The sequence below is a fragment of the Macaca nemestrina genome, chromosome 6, assembly GCF_043159975.1.
Source record: "Macaca nemestrina isolate mMacNem1 chromosome 6, mMacNem.hap1, whole genome shotgun sequence".
Taxonomy (NCBI): Eukaryota; Metazoa; Chordata; class Mammalia; order Primates; family Cercopithecidae; genus Macaca; species Macaca nemestrina.
The window spans coordinates 49,549,983-49,567,210 of record NC_092130.1 but is presented as its reverse complement, the minus strand read 5'-3'; the positions used below and the strand labels follow the sequence as shown (position 1 = coordinate 49,567,210).

Below are 17,228 nucleotides of genomic sequence, written 5' to 3'. Positions count from 1 at the left end.
TGTTTCAACCTCTGCCTGTTACCCAGTTCCAAAGTTGCTTCCACATTTTCAGGTTATCTTTATAGCAGTACCCCAATCTCTGTGGTACCAATTTACTGTATTAGTCCATTTCCACAATGCTATAAAGATACTACCTGAGACTGTGTAATTTATAAACAAAGGAGGTTTAATTGACTCACATCTCCACATGGCTGGGGAGGCCTCAGGAAACTTATAATCAAGGCAGAATGGGAAGGAGGAATATATTACATGGCAGCAGACAAGAGAAAACATGTGAAGGAGGAACTGTCAAATACTTATAAAACCATCTCATGAGAACTCACTCTTTACCATGAGAACAGCAAGGAGGAAATATGCCCCCATGATCCAATCACCTCTCCCCAGGTTTCTCCCTTGACATGTGGGGATTACGATTCAAGGTGAGATTTGGGTGAGGACACAAAGCCAAACCATGTCACTGGTATATTCAAAATGTTATAATACTGATTATAAATGTCAGGTTTCTTTGTTGTAAGAATAACAGACACATTGTATATGGCTTAAAAGCAAGGGGGAAATCAAAGAAAAAAATAAAACCATCTAAAATCTTATTTAAGAAGATAAACAATTGGAGAGGAATAGGAAAAGCTCTAGAAAGGGGTTCATTGTGATCATCTTTAGCCATTGGCATTCTGATCCCATGCATTGATTACTGTGTGGGAGGAAGGATCATGATCATCATGATGGGCCCAGAGATGAGACAGCTCCGCTATGCAGGCCTAGCTTCCAGATGTTTGTAGAACACAAGTCATATTTAAGCATTTATTTTAAAAATTCATGTTTCCCATTTGTACTAAAGCCCTATCTTCACTTTCACACAGCTGAATATTTGTAATTATCTTCTATGTTTGGCATTCAGCTGCAAAACAATAAAAACACAGGATACACACAAAAAGAAGACAGACATTGGACATACTGGCCAATTTTTAACCATTGTATGTCTGTATGCATATAGTTTACAAAGTGCATATTATACTCCATACAATGACCCAACATGAGGTGTTGGAGCTGAGGCTCCTAAAAGGGCTGTAACTTCAGCTCTACTAACTAATACCATTTGCAATTTTTAGGAAGGTGATGTAAATAAAGTTCCTAACTGATGGATAATTTGTCCTCTCAAGAGTCACATCCACACCTGTGTCAGACTTTGACTACCACTTGTTTCAGCAATTCTATAACCACCCACACATTTGGCACCTCCCTAGAAGAACTGATGGATCTTAGTATAGATTTGTACTCATGGCAAAGATTTTTTACAACACAGTTAAGACTACAGAGCCAAATCGACAAGGCATAGAATACAGCAGACAGAGTCTGGTTGCATTCACATGCAGGCTTCCTGTGTTCTCCCAGAAAGGGCCACAGAGAGCTCACTGCCCCTCCAACAGTGAAATACAGCAACATATGTATAATGTTTCTGCCAATAAAGCCATTGTAGGACTCTGATCTCAAGGTTTTTATAGGGGACTTGTCACATAGGCACTCTCTGTATAGCCACAACTACTAAAATTCTAGACTACCAGATCGAAAGCAGGTAGGTGGTCATCTTCAATCTTATTATCTAGGCAAACTGGTAAAGAGGCCTTATTAGCACCATGAACATTTCAAGGTCAAGTTTCCAGATGCCAGTTCTGCCTTTTGCTGGCAGTTTTGCTAGACCTCTTTTAGATTCCATTTTCTTACTCATTAATTGGGTGATATAACAAGGAATATAGTTGTGAGACCCCAGGCCTCATGGAGCACGTAGTACAATGCCCAACACATAGCATCCTATGCTAGCCATTATCATTAAAGAGTTGAACAAAATTATATTAAATATCACTTTTAATAAATCAATGTTGTAAAACTTTTAATACGAGTTTTAAAGATACTGAAAAGAAATGTGCAAGCTCCTTTGGTAATAAAAATAGGTATTATGTTGATTTATGCAATTCTATTTGTCTGCAGTTTTAGTGGGGGTTTTTTTGGAACAAAGTACTTTATTTAACAAAGGCCCTATAACTGTATCCCCACTATTTGAAAGGTATAAGCATTATGAGCAAGTATTGGAAAAGAGCAACATAGGTTAGTGATTTAAATGATCCTCACATTTTCAAGAGATTTCATTTGAATCATGGTGTGAAGGTTTGCTTTTCCTAATACTGGGAAAGTAAAAGCAGCAGAATAAAAATGAGCTGAGTAGTTCTGCAAGGTCAGACTGCACCCCTGTACTCATTGGCATCATAAATGAGAAAACATGTCTTTTGCTTATTGAATACTTTAATGTGTCAGTTAATTGGCTTTATGTTTTTATTTCATTTAACCATCACAACAACCATGTGAATTAGGTATAATTATCTGTACAGATGAGAAAACTGTGACCCAGGAAATCTATGTAACATGTCCAAGATAGCCCCAGTAAGAACAGGTCTAGGAATTCAAACTTGGAAATGTCCAGCTGTGGCCAGGACTCTTCACCACTTTGTCATACTGCTTATCTGGACCTAAAAGAGCCTTGCATGTCCAAAAGTTCACCCATGCTAATCACTCTTTCACACTGCCTTTACTTGACTCAAAACATTCAAACTGCTGGACACAGGGGAAAGCAGATTCAGATTAACCCAGAATGTAAGAGTTATTCAAAGGTTATTTAATTATTATTCTGCTTTTCAATTGACTTCCCCCAAAATAACTCCACACAGATGTGAGATTTTTTAATGCCCTTGCTGCAGCTATTTTTATATAAAAAGATTTTAGAGGTAATCTATTAGGAAGCAAAAATTTTCAAGAAACAAAAGATATAAAACACAATGCATTTGGAAACCCAGAAAGACTATTTTATCTAGACTTCCTTTTTCTAGAGAAGTACATTCTTTGCATTGTTCTCTCCAGAAATTTTGCCTTGATGCTATATTCAAGGTGCACAAAACACACACATGAACATGCACATGCACGCGCGCGCGCGAGCGCACACACACACACACACACACACACACAGTTTAAAAACAAAGAATGCAGGAAATTCAAAGCAGCATAGTCAAAAGCCCCAGGGAACTTTCAGTAAGCCAATGCATTCCATGACTAGATTTCTTGGTTTTAACAGGAGAAAATACATAGAACCTAAACCCCTGAGATCAGTGTCTCCATTTCAAGGTCACTTGTGTAATGCAGAAAAACATCACCCTGTTTTAAACAGTGAAGAAGGAAAAGCAGGACTCAGCATGTCGGGTGTGGAATAGCAGCAACCAGAGAATCTTTTTTCCAAAAATTAAAAACAGGAGCATAAACCATGCAGAGAAGTACAATCTCATAAAACTGCAACAGTACATCTGGTCTGTGACCTCAAGAAGCTAAACTAATTTCTGACTTAAGGGAAGTATTGACATATTTCTCAAGCTCTGCACTACACATAGGAACCCATGGGAGCTGAACCGTGGAAAATGTTCCAGAAGCTACTAGTTTTAAATAAAAGCATCCTAAGAGGCTCCAGGGAGATTTTGGAACAATTTTTTAAGTGATTAAGTGCTATTAATGTCACATCACAGAAAAATTTGGGGGAAAAAAGCCTCTAACGTGGTCTTCCCCCGACTGTGTTGTTCACTTTTGATTTCTCTCTAGATTATCACCAAAGAATAGTTCTTTCTAATTAGTGAGAGAGTGCAGGGCTCAGGAAGAAATTCTAACATGTTTGGATCATGTATTAGTTCGTTTTCACACTGCTGATAAAGACACCCGAAACTGGGAACAAAAAGAGGTTTAATTGGACTTACGGTTCCGCATGGCTGGGGAGGCCTCAGAACCATGGTGGGAGGCAAAAGGCACCTCTTACGTGGTGGCAGCAAGAGAAGAATGAGGAAGAAGCAAGTGGAAACCCCTGATAAACCCATCAGATCTCATTAGACTTATTCACTATCACGAGAACAGCACAGGAAAGACCAGCCCCCATGATTCAATTACCTCCCCCTGGGTCGCTCCCACAAAAGGTGAGAATTCTGGGAGACACAATTCAAGTTGAGATTTGGGTGGAGACAGAACCAAAGCATATCAGGCCAAGAGAAAAAATAGATGATCAGATACATATATAAATAGAAATATAGACATAAAATATATCTAATATATTCTTCATTACAGTTGAAGGAAAGGACATCCTTCATGTCCAAAATTAAATGTATATTTAATTTTCAACTCCATAGAGCTGCTACAATCATTTTTTAACCCATGCCCAAAATCAAGAACTGTACTTATCTATGGCAACCAGCCACTGCCAGACGTGTATAAATGTCCAGACACATAGGAAAACAGGGCCAAAATGGAGAAGTCTTCAGATGAGAGCCAAGAGAGGGGCAATCTCACAGGCTTTAACATCTTCCTTCTACCAGGAAAGGATTTGATGTTTCTTGGTGATCATAGGGTGACTATAAGTTCTGGGGTGCTCTAGACCTGTTATCCTGGCGCCCTATTACTCTCAAAAGTACTTCAGTTCAGATATAGTGTCTTAACCATAGCGATGCTTTAGAAATTTCTATAATGACATATATTATATCTACAGAGGAATATAAATACATACACCCACTATTGCCATCTACAAACCCTTTCTAAACAAAGATTTGAAACCAAGTAGTGCCTGTCTTACCACAGAAGTCCAGTGGAATTTTAAGTAACTTCAATAAGAACTGACTCTAGGCTGGGCACAGTGACTCACGCCTGTAATCTCAGCATTTGGGGAGGTCGAGGCAGGTGGATCACCTGAGGTCAGGAGTTCAAGACCAATCTGGCCAACATGGTGAAACTCCATCTCTACTAAAAAAAAAAAAAAAAAAAACTAGTCAGGCATGGTGGCATGCACCTGTAGTCCCAGCTACTCAGGAGGCTGAGGCATGAAAATTGCTTGAACTCATGAGGTGGAGGTTGCAGTAAGCTGAGACTGTGCCACTGCACTCCAGCCTGGGTGACAGAGCGAGACTCTATCTCAAAAAAAAAAAAAAAAAAAAAAAAGAACTGACACTGTTATAGTTTGCCAAGAGGTTCTGGTTTGATGGTATTATTTATTTGTCTTATGAGTTTTGTTAGTCTACTTCCTTCTGGATCACAGTACTTGCAGACCACAGAAATTTCTGCTGTTCAGAAACTGTCATAAAGCAGCATTGATGTTTACTTACTGCCCATCAATACTTCTCCTGTCAATCTTAAAAGAGCCAGTAATTATACTGACTAGTGTGTTAGTGATTCAAAAGAAACAAATATGGCTTCATTTTAGTTCTTCTGTTTTCTCTTTTGAAGTTGTAGTCAACATACCAGTACTTTTTTATTAACACTATAATTCTCATTACATTATTTTATCAATTTTCAAAGTAACATAAGTAATAGGGCATATAAGAAAAAATTCAGCCTTCTTAAGGCAGAAGAATAAAAGTGGCTAAGATTTATTGGGTGCTGATTAAATCCTAGCAACTGTTCTAAGTCATTTATGTGTTAACACTCTTCCTTGGGGGATGACATCAGCAATATGGCACAATAGGAAGCTCCAAACCATTCTTCTCCCCTACAGACAATGATTCAACAACAACACATGGACCAGATCCCTTTGTGAGAAATCCAGAAACTAGATCAGAGGCTCCTGCACCCTGGGGAACATGAAACCAGTCACACTGACCAACAGGAAAATCTGTGGCAATCACTCAACAGAGCCCATATCCCCAGCATAGCCCAGAGTGATCATGAGGTAATTCTCAACTCCGAGCATCTTCCTGGGGAAGGAAAGAGAAGACTGGAACATAGGCCTAATATTCAGACATTTTGTGGGGCTACCCAAGGGACTGGTTTCTGTCTTTCAAGAATATGAGCATGGACAAGAAACAGCACCAAGTTGGGAGCCACTAAGCACAAAGGTGATGGTAAGAATTATAACAAACTCACTTGCCATTCTCCCCTACCCCCAGTTCAGCACAGCACAAGTGGGAGAAAACTCCTAATCCTGACTTCCTGCTGGGGAGGAAAAGAGTTGCCGTCTCTATCCGACATTTCCAGCTTTTCAGAGGGCTGCCTGCGGGCCTGGCTTCTGTTCCATCTATTTTGGGTACCTGTGGGATGCAGGATATTTTCGATGTTTGGGAATCACTAAGAACAAAAAACAGCTGAGTAGCTTAGTGCTACTCCAAGGACCTGTGGTGCAGAAGACAGAGGCTGATGCAACTTGGTAGTTTCTCCCTCAGGGGGAAAGGAGGGAGTGGAACATGTGTCCAATGTTCCAGTTTCTCCAGTATCTGCCTGAGAAATGAATTTCTGCCTAACCTGACTCAGAATGCTATTGGGACCCTGACAGGGTGCCACTGAGAATAAAACCTGGGTGACCAACGACAGCTCCAGAGAACCTGCAGTACTCCAGATGAACACCAGAGGGAGGAAGAGATAATGAGCTTCAGAAAAAAGAAAACTGGTAATTAAGAATTTACACGCACAAGTCCAGAGAAGGCACATCACCAAAAAATCTTTGAGAGGTCACCAGAATCACTAGCCAGTCTGATTTGTGAAGGTCCCCATATGAAGCCAGTAAATACTAGGGGAGGTAGCTGTTTTTTCAAATGTGTGCATCCAAACACAAAGTAACAAGGCATCCAAAGACACAGGAAAACACGGCCTAACCAAAGGAATAAAATAAATCTCTAGAAACCAACTTTAATGAAACACAGGTGTATGAATTATCAAAGAATTCAAAATGATCTTCATAAGGATGCCCCATGAGCTCAGGAAAACAGCAAAGAGATAGAAAATACTACAAAGTACCAAACATAAAAATTTGGAGCTGAAGAATAAAATAACTGACTTTAAAAATTCACTAGAGTGATTTGAAGCAGAAGAAAGAATCAGTGAACTCAAAGACAAGTCATTTAAAATTATCCTAACAGAGGAACAAAAAGAAAAATGAAGAGGGAAGAAAGCCAAGGACTATGGCACACTAGCAAGCACATCAATATATATACATTATGGAGTCTCACAAGGAAAACAGAGAAAGAAAGAAGTACAAGAAATAATGGCCCAAAACTTCCCAAATGTGAGAAAGAAAATGGATATAGAGATTCACAAAGCCCAACAGTGTCGGTCATGGATGAACCCAAAGGTCACACTGAGACACATTATAATCAAACTGTCAAAAGTCAAAGACAAAGAGAAAATTTTGAAGGCAGCAAGAGATACTTGAGCTCCCATGTTCATTGTGGCATTATTCACAGTAAGCAAGAGATGGAAACAATCTAATTGTCCAGTGACAATTGATGCGTGGATAAAGAAAAGATGGTATAAATATATAATGGAATAGTATTTAGCCTTTTAGAAAGAAGAAAATACTGTCATATGGTACAGTATGGATAAACCTTGAGGATGTTATGCTAAGTGAAATAAGCCAGTCACAGAAGGACAAATACAAATGATTCTACTCACATGAGGTATTTAAAACAGTGAAACTCATAGAAGCAAAAATTAGAATGGTGATTGCCAGAGGCTGAGGGGAAGAGCAAATAGGGAATTGCCATACTATGAGTATGAGTTTCAGCATGCAAAAATGAAAAACATTCTAGAGATCTGCTGTACAATATCCATACAGTTAAACGTATTGTACTATATACAACTGAAAATTTGTCAATTGAGATTTTATGTTTTTTACTGCAATTTTAAAAAATTCATCCACAAAAGAATTTTATGAGGTAAACAGTATAATTTATCCCACTTTGCAGATGGTTAAGCTAAAGCAGAAAGAGTGCAATTCAGTTGCCCAAGGTCATATAGCTACTTAGTGGTACCCAGGATTTTAACCCAGATTTCAATCCAGAGCCTACATCTTAATACCTTGGTCATTGCCTCTCTGGACTGCTAAAGAATTGTGGCAACCAAGTACCTGATTCATCACACCTGTGAGCACTGAGCTCTCCCAGCAATGAACCAAGCACTAAGGCTTGTGAATCACCACTCTGTGACCAAGCCTGTGCTAAGGACCATGAGGCATACAAAAAAGAGTTTAACTCGCATCCCTTCCCCCTTCGGACTTACAGTGTATACATAGTAGTATACAAATTAGCTAAACATTGAAATCACCTGGGGAGGTTTTGGTTTGTTTCTTTGTTTTGAGATGGAGTCTCACTCTATCGCACAGGCTGGAGTGCAGTGGCATGATCTTGGCTCACTGCAAGCTCCGCCTCCCGGGTTCATGCCATTCTCCTGCCTCAGCCTCCCGAGTAGCTGGGACTACAGGCGCCCGCCACCATACCTGGCTAAGTTTTTGTACTTTTAGTAGACATGGGGTTTCACCATGTTAGCCAGGATGGTCTTGATCTCCTGACTTCATGATCCACCCGCCTCAGCCTCCCAAAGTGCCTAGGGATTTTTTTTTTTTTTTTAATATGCAAGTGGGTGAGTCTTACCTTCAGAGACTACGATTTGATTGATTTGGACCATAGTCTGGAAATAGGCATTTTTGCAAGCTGCCCAGATGAGTCTAACACACATCCACTGAGTTGAACCATTGATGTAGAGCAACTATTAACCCAAGGGGAAAAGTTATTCCAAACATTTTTATAAATAATCTAACAGGTAAGGATTCTGGAAGAAGAGTATGGGATGAACATAGAGAAGCAACAAAAAGCAAGGAATTATGCAACCATAAAGTGAATGCTTAGTCTCAGAGATCAGAGGCTTTAAAAAAGGATAGATTAAAACCTAAAAAGAAAGGAAAGAAAGATACCAGCACACTGAAGAAAAGAGAAGTTCCCAACCCTCTTCTTGCTTATTCTTACAATATAATACACAGCTGGGCCCACCATAACACATCCTAATTGATACCAACTTTATCAACTTTTCCATTAATGCCAAACTAGATTTAGCACAGTTAATGATGAATTGTCTATACCAAGTGTATCCGTTGTATAACTGACTGTGTAATGGCTAAAATTGGGAAATGGGGCAGGAGTATTGGGTGGCTCTAAGGATCATCAAGGATTCAAGATTACCTTGCACACACACACAAAGGAACCTATGCAGATGACAGCTTAGTACAGAGAGTAACCCCAAACGACTGTGTTACATTGTGGCCACAGTTGACCAAGACCTTAAACAAGGAATCTAGAAGATTTCTAAACATAGATATAACATCAAGTAGATGCCAAATGATTATGGAGCCCCTTTTCTAAGTTTCTAAGAGTTTCTAACTCTTAGAAAATGAGGTTCTTCTGCCTTCCTGTGACCAACTTTCTCTGTTGCCAGTTAATGCTGGAGCATGAATTATTAATCTATTCATCAATTTGCTCTATTATGAGCTGGTATGATTAAATACACTCACTTTTTTATGCTGTTTTAAAAAAATTAACAGGTGAAATAGATTTGAGAGTGACGGAGTTGCCAGAGAAAGCTACAAAGGAACTCTTAAGTTGGCACTGATGCTGAATGAAGTTTGAGTGGGAGGAGAAGACAGAGAACAGAGAAGGGAACGAAGGGTGGAATTAGCTTGGTCTTGGGTGGGGGCAGCAGGGAGACAAAGCATATGCCTTTCTTCTTGAGCACAGAAGGTCCTGGGAATTAGGCTGCAGCAAGCATTGCCAGTCCCATCTGGCCCACAGCTGCTTCTGGTAATCATCCAGGTTTATCTCCTGCCAGTCCAACAGAATTCCTGATGAGTAGTTGAGCTCAATAGCTCAGTTCCACTTCAAGCTCTGAATCTGGGATATGCCAATGAACAGCATCTGAACTCCAAGAGAACCATGGAACTCATTTAGTGCCCACCCACCCTCCATAACATCTGCATCATATCTGCTAGGAAAGTTTTAGAAGAAATTAATATATTTGTATTCCAAAAACCAAAATAGATTTCTTAGAAGTATCATGCCAGGTATATTCCAATTATTTCTCATCCCAGGTACCAAGCATCCCTGTTTCTTTGGCAGTTCCAACACTCACCACCCAGTGGTGGACCATGAACTGGGACCCAAAAATCATTCCCAGCCAGCTTCTAGACTCAGTTTTGCGAAACAAGTTGATCCCTGGGTTTTCAACCACAAAACATATGTTAAAACTTTTATTTTATTCCCTGGAACATATTACCAAGTGAAATGAAGCAATGCATGTAGTATTTCTAAGGGATAGGTCATTTTAAAAACATTGCAAATAGTTTATAAAAAAGGATTAAACCTGCATCCTACTTACTAAGTAATAAAAGTTACCACCTACACCACTTCCAGTATTACTAAACTTACATGAATACAAACATCTTCCTAGAGTAGATGCACTCACTATTACTCACTGAAGCTGATTTATAATAAAATAAAACATAAGGGAAAGAACACAGAAAGAGTCCTGAGTACTATTTTTTGGTCCTGCTACAAACTGCTTATACTAATTACCTTGAACTGTTACCCTAACTTCTCTGAACCCTATTTCCCCCATCTATAAAGTGTTAAAAGGAAACTAAAAACACATATGGGTCATTTCCAGGTCTGACATAGCTAGACTCTTGGATCTAGATTGCTTAATTCCCTGGAAATACCTTGCGTGGACCAACTGGGAACACAAAATCATTTCAGGGACTATAGGAAGTCACTATATAAGTAGCATTATGAGGTTAAATACACCTATTCTATTAATTTGCGGCTTGTTTTTCACTAAATCTCCATTTTAATTTGACATTAGTTCTAATCCCAACCTGCTAAAGTATAATGAGAAACCCATGTCCTTGGTAGCTAATCTCCAAATATGGCCCCTAAATGAGCCCTATCTTGCACTGTTCACATCTTTACGTAGTCCCCTCCCCTCTCTCCCTGTTTAACCATATAATGCAACTGAAATGGTGTTGAGGGACTTCCAGGTCCAGGATATAAGAATCGTTGCACATTACTCCTTGGAACACTTGCTCTGGGTGAAGCTAGCTCTCATGTAAGAAGTCTGACTATCCTCAGATCACCATGCTATAAGGAAGGACAAGCTAGCCATGTAGAGAGGACACATAGAAAGAGAAAGATGTCTGACTAGCACCCATCAGTTCCAGTCATCCCAAATGAGGCTCCACACATGTAAATAAAGAAGCCTTCTTGCCTATCAGCCCACTCGAGCCTTCAGATGACTGACTCCAGGCCCAATAGCCATCTGACTATAACCACAAGAAGACTCAGATGAGAATCACTCAACCGAGCCCAAGCAACCAAGAGAACTATAAGAGATAATAAATTTGTTTTAATATAACTGTAATAATAAATGGATGTTTTGAAGTGATTTTTCTTTATGGATAATAGATCAAATCAAACAATATCCCATGACCCCAAAATTCTACCCCCTTTTAAATATTCTTTAAAAAACCTGTGACTATGTAAAAGGAAGGTTGTAAAGCGATCTTTATTGCAACATTTTTTGCAATGGCAAAAATACTGGGGAGAAATGTTCATCAGCAAGAGAATAAATAAACCACTATGGTATATCTTTATTGGGAATACTAATAAACAGCAGTTAGGAATAGTGAGGTGCAAACATCGACAAATACCCAGAGTTACATCATTCAGTAAAAAAAATACAAACTGATATTTATTATTTAAATACAATTTTGTTTAAATATGTATTTTTATGTTCCTATGTCTGGACCATGAGAAAGAGTGACAGAGAAGGCATAGTACATTGCGTGGTAATAAATGCTAAGATGAAAAATCAATCATGGAAGGGAACAGGATTTTCTGGGGGTATATGCTTTTTTAATAGGCAGATGATATGGTTTGGCTGTGTCTCCACCCAAATTTCATCTTGAATTCTCACATGTTGTGGGAAGGACCCAGTGGGAGGTAATTAAATCATGGGAGCAGGTCTTTCCCATGCTGTTCTCATTAGTGAATAAGCATCACAAGATCTGATGGCTTTATAAACGGAGTTTTCCTGCACAAGCTCTCTTTTTACCTGCTGCCATCCACGTAAGATGTGACTTGCTTCTCCTTGCCTTCCACCATGATTGTGAGGTCTCCCCTGCCACGTGGAACTGTAAGTCCAATAAACCTCCTTCTTTTGTAAAATTGCCCAGTCTTGGGTATGTCTTTATCAGCAGCATGAAAACAGATTAATGTAGCAGAAAAGTCTGAATAAGAAAGCTACATTTGAGCAAAAGCCTAAAGGAGGTAAAGAAATTAGACATGAAAGACATCTGAGCAAAAAGTGTTCAAGGCAGAGAAACCAGGTTCCACCCTTCTTGTAACCCTAACTGGGCACTGATTTTATTAAGTAAGTTTGAAATCTTCTTCTCTAAATTTTACATATTAATGTATTTAAAAATAAAAATTAATACAAAATACCATTTCAAAAATTGAGTAATATTCCTGAAGATGCTAAGAGATCTTCTGAAGTGCTGATGCAGGAATATAAATCACCAACTTCAAGACTGCATACAAAATGTATACTCTCAAAAATCTATGAGTGATTTTAAAATTCTCATTAAAGCAAATAATCTAAATATCTAGGTGACCAAGTCCTCCAATATAAAGTTACTTAAGCATAGGCATATTCACAATTACTTCTCTATCATAGGCAACCATCTATTGTCCTTCTTCTTTCCAAGAAAAGATCTTCACCAGAGTATATCACACATCACACTATTCTGAATCAAATATTCAGTTGCAAATAGGTAGTTTCCAGGCAGAAAGGACGTTGCCTAAAAGCTGTCCATATTATAAACAGTTCCTCTTACTTCCACTTTCTTCCTTTTCTTTGCAAGAAGAATGCCCATCACTTCTTTTTTAGGAATGCCCATCACTTTTTTTTAATCTTGAGATCTAGATCCCTAGTTCAAAGAATTTGTAAGAAAAATCTCAGCTCATATATCTGAATCTGTCCTAGAAATGACATGCTGGGATAATAATTTATGAAGGAAGCAATTTTTAAATTTCACCTGGCTTTTGTCACAGCCTTCTCACTTTTCAAGAGTTTCCTTATTGATTAGGGTGTTAAATGGGATTTCTAGCTGCTTCAAAGTGTAAGATACTATTGGGCCCTTCTAAATTCCACAGATGATGCCCTGGCAGCAGCATTAAAGGGAGACGCTGCTGCATCACATTCACATGTGAGTCCCCTTACAGCACTCCTCTGCCTTCTGGAGGAAAATTCAGCACCGGGCCAGTGAGAAGCCAAAGAGCCCTGGGATTCATACACGTATTCCCTGGGGCTCTAGAGTTCCCATACGAATTTTTAAATTCTAAAAAGAATTACATAGGCACATTGTAAAGCCTCTGGATGACCACCATATTATGAAGTATTGCCCCACAGTATTGCCTTTGTTTGCATTTATGGTCTCTTTAGCATCTGATAATATCACTTTAATTATCATGAGATAGTGAGAGAGGTGCATAATTATGGTAGATCTCATTTTTAAGCAGAACCTTTATTAAAAATCAAATTGCATAAACTTAGATTATATTAAAAGGAAAAGTAATAAACACTCAAAGCTTATCACTTCCTAATTATTTTACTATTATATATACCCTTGAGATTATTTACATTTAATGTATCTGTATGGTAGAAACACATGGAATGGTGTGCTACTGCTCATTTTTTCCCATTCTTTATTCAGTGATAACACATTGGTAGCTTGAAATCAGCAAACATTGGAAATCAGGATTTGACTTATTGTTTCTTGATTGTCCAGACCTAAGAAAGTGGTAGAAAAATGTTAACAATGGAGATTAAATTTCAAAGTGTGTCTTAAATTTTTTTTAATTAAAAAATATTACTCCAGTATTCAAACACTATTAGCTGATTCAGTAAGTAAGTTGCTCACCGTATTGATTTTTTTAAAAGTGAACTTCCAACATCCATATTTATCATTTCACTTTGATGTTACATTAATGTAAACAAAAATACCATTCAATATTCAGATAGGAACTACACTTGTTCATGAATTGCACTGATCGACTATATAAGATAAAAGAACTCCCCCAAAATAAAAAAAAAAATTCTGTGAGAATCAATTAGCTATATGAAATTTACAATAAAGATTATGTGTGCTGCACATCCTTTATGTTATCAAACTTTGGTTTTTGTCAAAGAGCTAGTAAACATTTGCTATCACACCACTGGATGTATGTATATTAAAATAATGCATTGATATAAACTAAAAACCAAAAGACAACATGTGAATATAGATTTTGCTATAGTAATTCAGGATAAAATAAAACTGGAAAAGAATTGAGTCATGTGATTTTAACAGAAATGCTAAAGCCAAACATTTTCGAACTATAACAATAGTACCACATTCAGACTAAAAGCAGAAATTTAATTTTTATAAAACAATATCATACACAAAATTAATATTATTAAATATCTGTTTATTGGATTTTTATACATTTAATATTGAAATTTGCTTTGAATTTCATAGTTCTGTAAGAACTAAAATCATTCCTCCACTCATTCATTCCCCAGTGAATGAACTGATACAGTTAATATATGCTAAACACTAATTTAGATGCTGGGTTATATCAGTGAACCAAATAGAAGAGTTTTGTTTATTTCTATTTTGTTTATATTTAAGTACTATTCTAATACAGATTATAGTTTAACATTGGATATTTACAATTTTTTTTCAAAAAAAGACTGTACATTACTCAAATTTGACCAAAAAAAAAATACTAAAGCCTTTTTCAGAAGGCAGACAGTCTATAGCCTGTTCACCGCAGAGAGGGCTGAAAAGTGACAAAGCATAAAACTCAGTCAAAACTAATGGCTAAGGATGGTGGAGTCTGGCCTTTGCTACCATTTTCCTTTAACGTGTACATTTATTTGCAAATCACTGTCTTAGTCCATTTATGCTGCCATAACAAAATACCACAGACTAAGTAATTTATAAAGAAATAAAATTTATTTCTCATGATTCTGAAGGCTGGGAAGTAAAAAATCAAGGTCTGGCCTCTTGCAAGGGCTGCTCTCTACTTACAAGATGGTGCATTAAACACTGTATCCTCTAAAGGGGAGGAATACTTTGTCCTCACATGGCAGAGGATAAACGGGCAAGAGGGCCAAACTGCCTCTGTCAAGCCCTTTTATAACAACATTAATCTATGCCTGAGGGTAGATCCCTCATCTCCTAAACACTTGCCAAAAGGCCCCACTTCCCAACACAATTGCATTGGATTACGTTTTCAACACATGAGTTTCAGAGGACACACTCGGACCATAGTAATGATCAAAAGTAGACCACCCTCAGCATTTATGATGTCTGAAATAATCTCATTATGATTAAACCCTTTCACCTAAAGCATTTTCCCATTTTGAAAGGACAGGGTTTTAACAGAGTAATTTAAAATAGCCAGATGTGGCTGGGCATGGTGGCTCACCTGTAAGCCCAGCACTTTGGGAGACCAAGGCCGGTGGACCACCTGAGGTCAGGAGTTCAAGACCAGCCTGGCCAACATGGAAAAGCCCCATCTCTACTAAAAATACAAAAATTAGCCAGGTGTGGTGACATGCACCTGTAGTCCCAGCTACTCAGGAGGCTGAGGCAGAAGAATCACTTCAACCCAGCACGTGAAGGTTGCAGTGAGCTGAGATCACACCACTGCACTCCAGCCTGGGCAATCGAGTGAGACTCTGTCTCAAAAAAAAAAAAAAAAAAAAAAAAAAAAACCATAGCTAGATGTATTAATCAGGGTTCTCCAGAGAAACAGAACCAACATGATAAACAGACATAGATAGATGGATGGATGGATGGATGGATGGATGGATGGATGGATGGATGGACAGACAGATAGATAGATTGATTGATTGATTTATAGATAGATAGATTTTAAGAAATTGGCTCATGTGACTGTGGAGGCTTGACAAGTCCAAAAGTAGGCCAGCAGGCTGGAGACTCAGGAAAGAGTTGCAGTTTGAGTTCAGAGGCAGTCTGATGAATACCCTCTTGCTCAAGGGAGGTCAGTCCGGTTTATGAAGGTCTTTAGCTGACTGGATGAGGCCCACCCACATTATACAGGGTAATCTACTGTGCTCAAAAGCCATTGCTTTAAATGTTAGTCTCAAAAACACCTTCTGAAACATCCAGAATAACATTTGACCAAATATCTGGGAACCACAGGGCAACCAAGTTGACACAAAAAATTAAGCATCATGAGTAAATTCAGCATTTATTGCTTAGTCAATAATTTGCGAAATGCATATGAAAATATTTAGAATGTTATTATTACCTTTATTCTGAGATAAGGAATCACTTCTGGGAAATAATTGTAAATTGAATTCAACCCTGACAAATAATCACGAATTGAATTCCACGGTATTTAAACTTCTTTTAGGTTTTCCTCTTGTCATTAAATTAATTTGAGCTGTAACAAAAATTGAAAGCAAATTAAACTGAAGCTATTAAAGAGTAATTTATACACAAAAGGAAAAATGAAAGTATTGAATTTGGGAAGGAACATAAAGAAATAAAAGTAAGTTGATGCACTATCAGAGTTGTCATTTTAAGTTCTTTCAATAAAAATAAGGGCACAATGGTAATTTAAACACACAGAGAGACACAAGACAGGGAGAGCTAAAGAATAAGAGAGCCAAATTCTGCCAGCATGTCAAAGGAAGGAATTGCTAGGGAGGATCAGAAAACTGTAGAACAGAAATGAAGTCTAACTGTGAGTGATGAAAGAACTACAAAAGTTCTCAGTACAAAGAAGCAGCCAGAAAGAAAAGCATCCCATAGATTGCCTTGAGCACATTTGGCCTCTGAAGCAATAAATGTGCTGAGGTTTAGGGCTGAAGAGACAATAAAGACAGAGTCAGAGGGCAGCCAATGTGTGTAAATCAGTGACCGATGCATTTTCTCATGCCTTGTTCCCTATGGCTCCAGGCCTCAACTGGAACCACATGCCATTTCCACTGAAGGCCAACTTGGCAAACACCATGTCACTCTCTACCTTCATTTAAAAATATCCAGCTGAGAAGAATTATCACTGGAGCTTAAATTAAATAGCCCAATCATGACCAAATATAAACTTTCCATTTTTGTATTGTACAAGACGACTTTTTAAATTTTCCTTTAAAATGAGACAGCTATGATCAATATAGTGGGCACTGACTGATGCTTCCCCAATTCCCCAGGACTGCTTCTGCCATCCCCACATATCCTTCTTCAGGCTTTCGTGTGCTTTTACCTCCAAAGTTCTCTATGCAGGACTGTCTTCCACTAAGTGCTCTTGAGTCCTGGCACAGCTTGGGCT

The 17,228-nt window shown here is 38.2% G+C and overlaps 1 long non-coding RNA gene and 1 pseudogene across 3 annotated transcripts in view; one reads left to right on the top strand and one right to left on the bottom strand.

Annotated features, from left to right (window-relative positions):
* Window positions 1-17,228, bottom strand: part of LOC139363773 (uncharacterized) — a 162,291-nt gene that overhangs the window by 31,192 nt on the left and 113,871 nt on the right. For all 3 annotated transcript variants that reach the window (XR_011624698.1, XR_011624700.1, XR_011624699.1), the window contains exons 3-4: window positions 16,206-16,340; window positions 13,525-13,674 (exon numbers count right to left, since the gene is read on the bottom strand). This is a non-coding gene — a long non-coding RNA (uncharacterized lncRNA). The remainder of the gene's footprint in view (window positions 1-13,524; window positions 13,675-16,205; window positions 16,341-17,228) is intronic.
* On the top strand, window positions 7,036-11,212 carry LOC139363772 (rRNA-processing protein FCF1 homolog pseudogene; annotated as a pseudogene).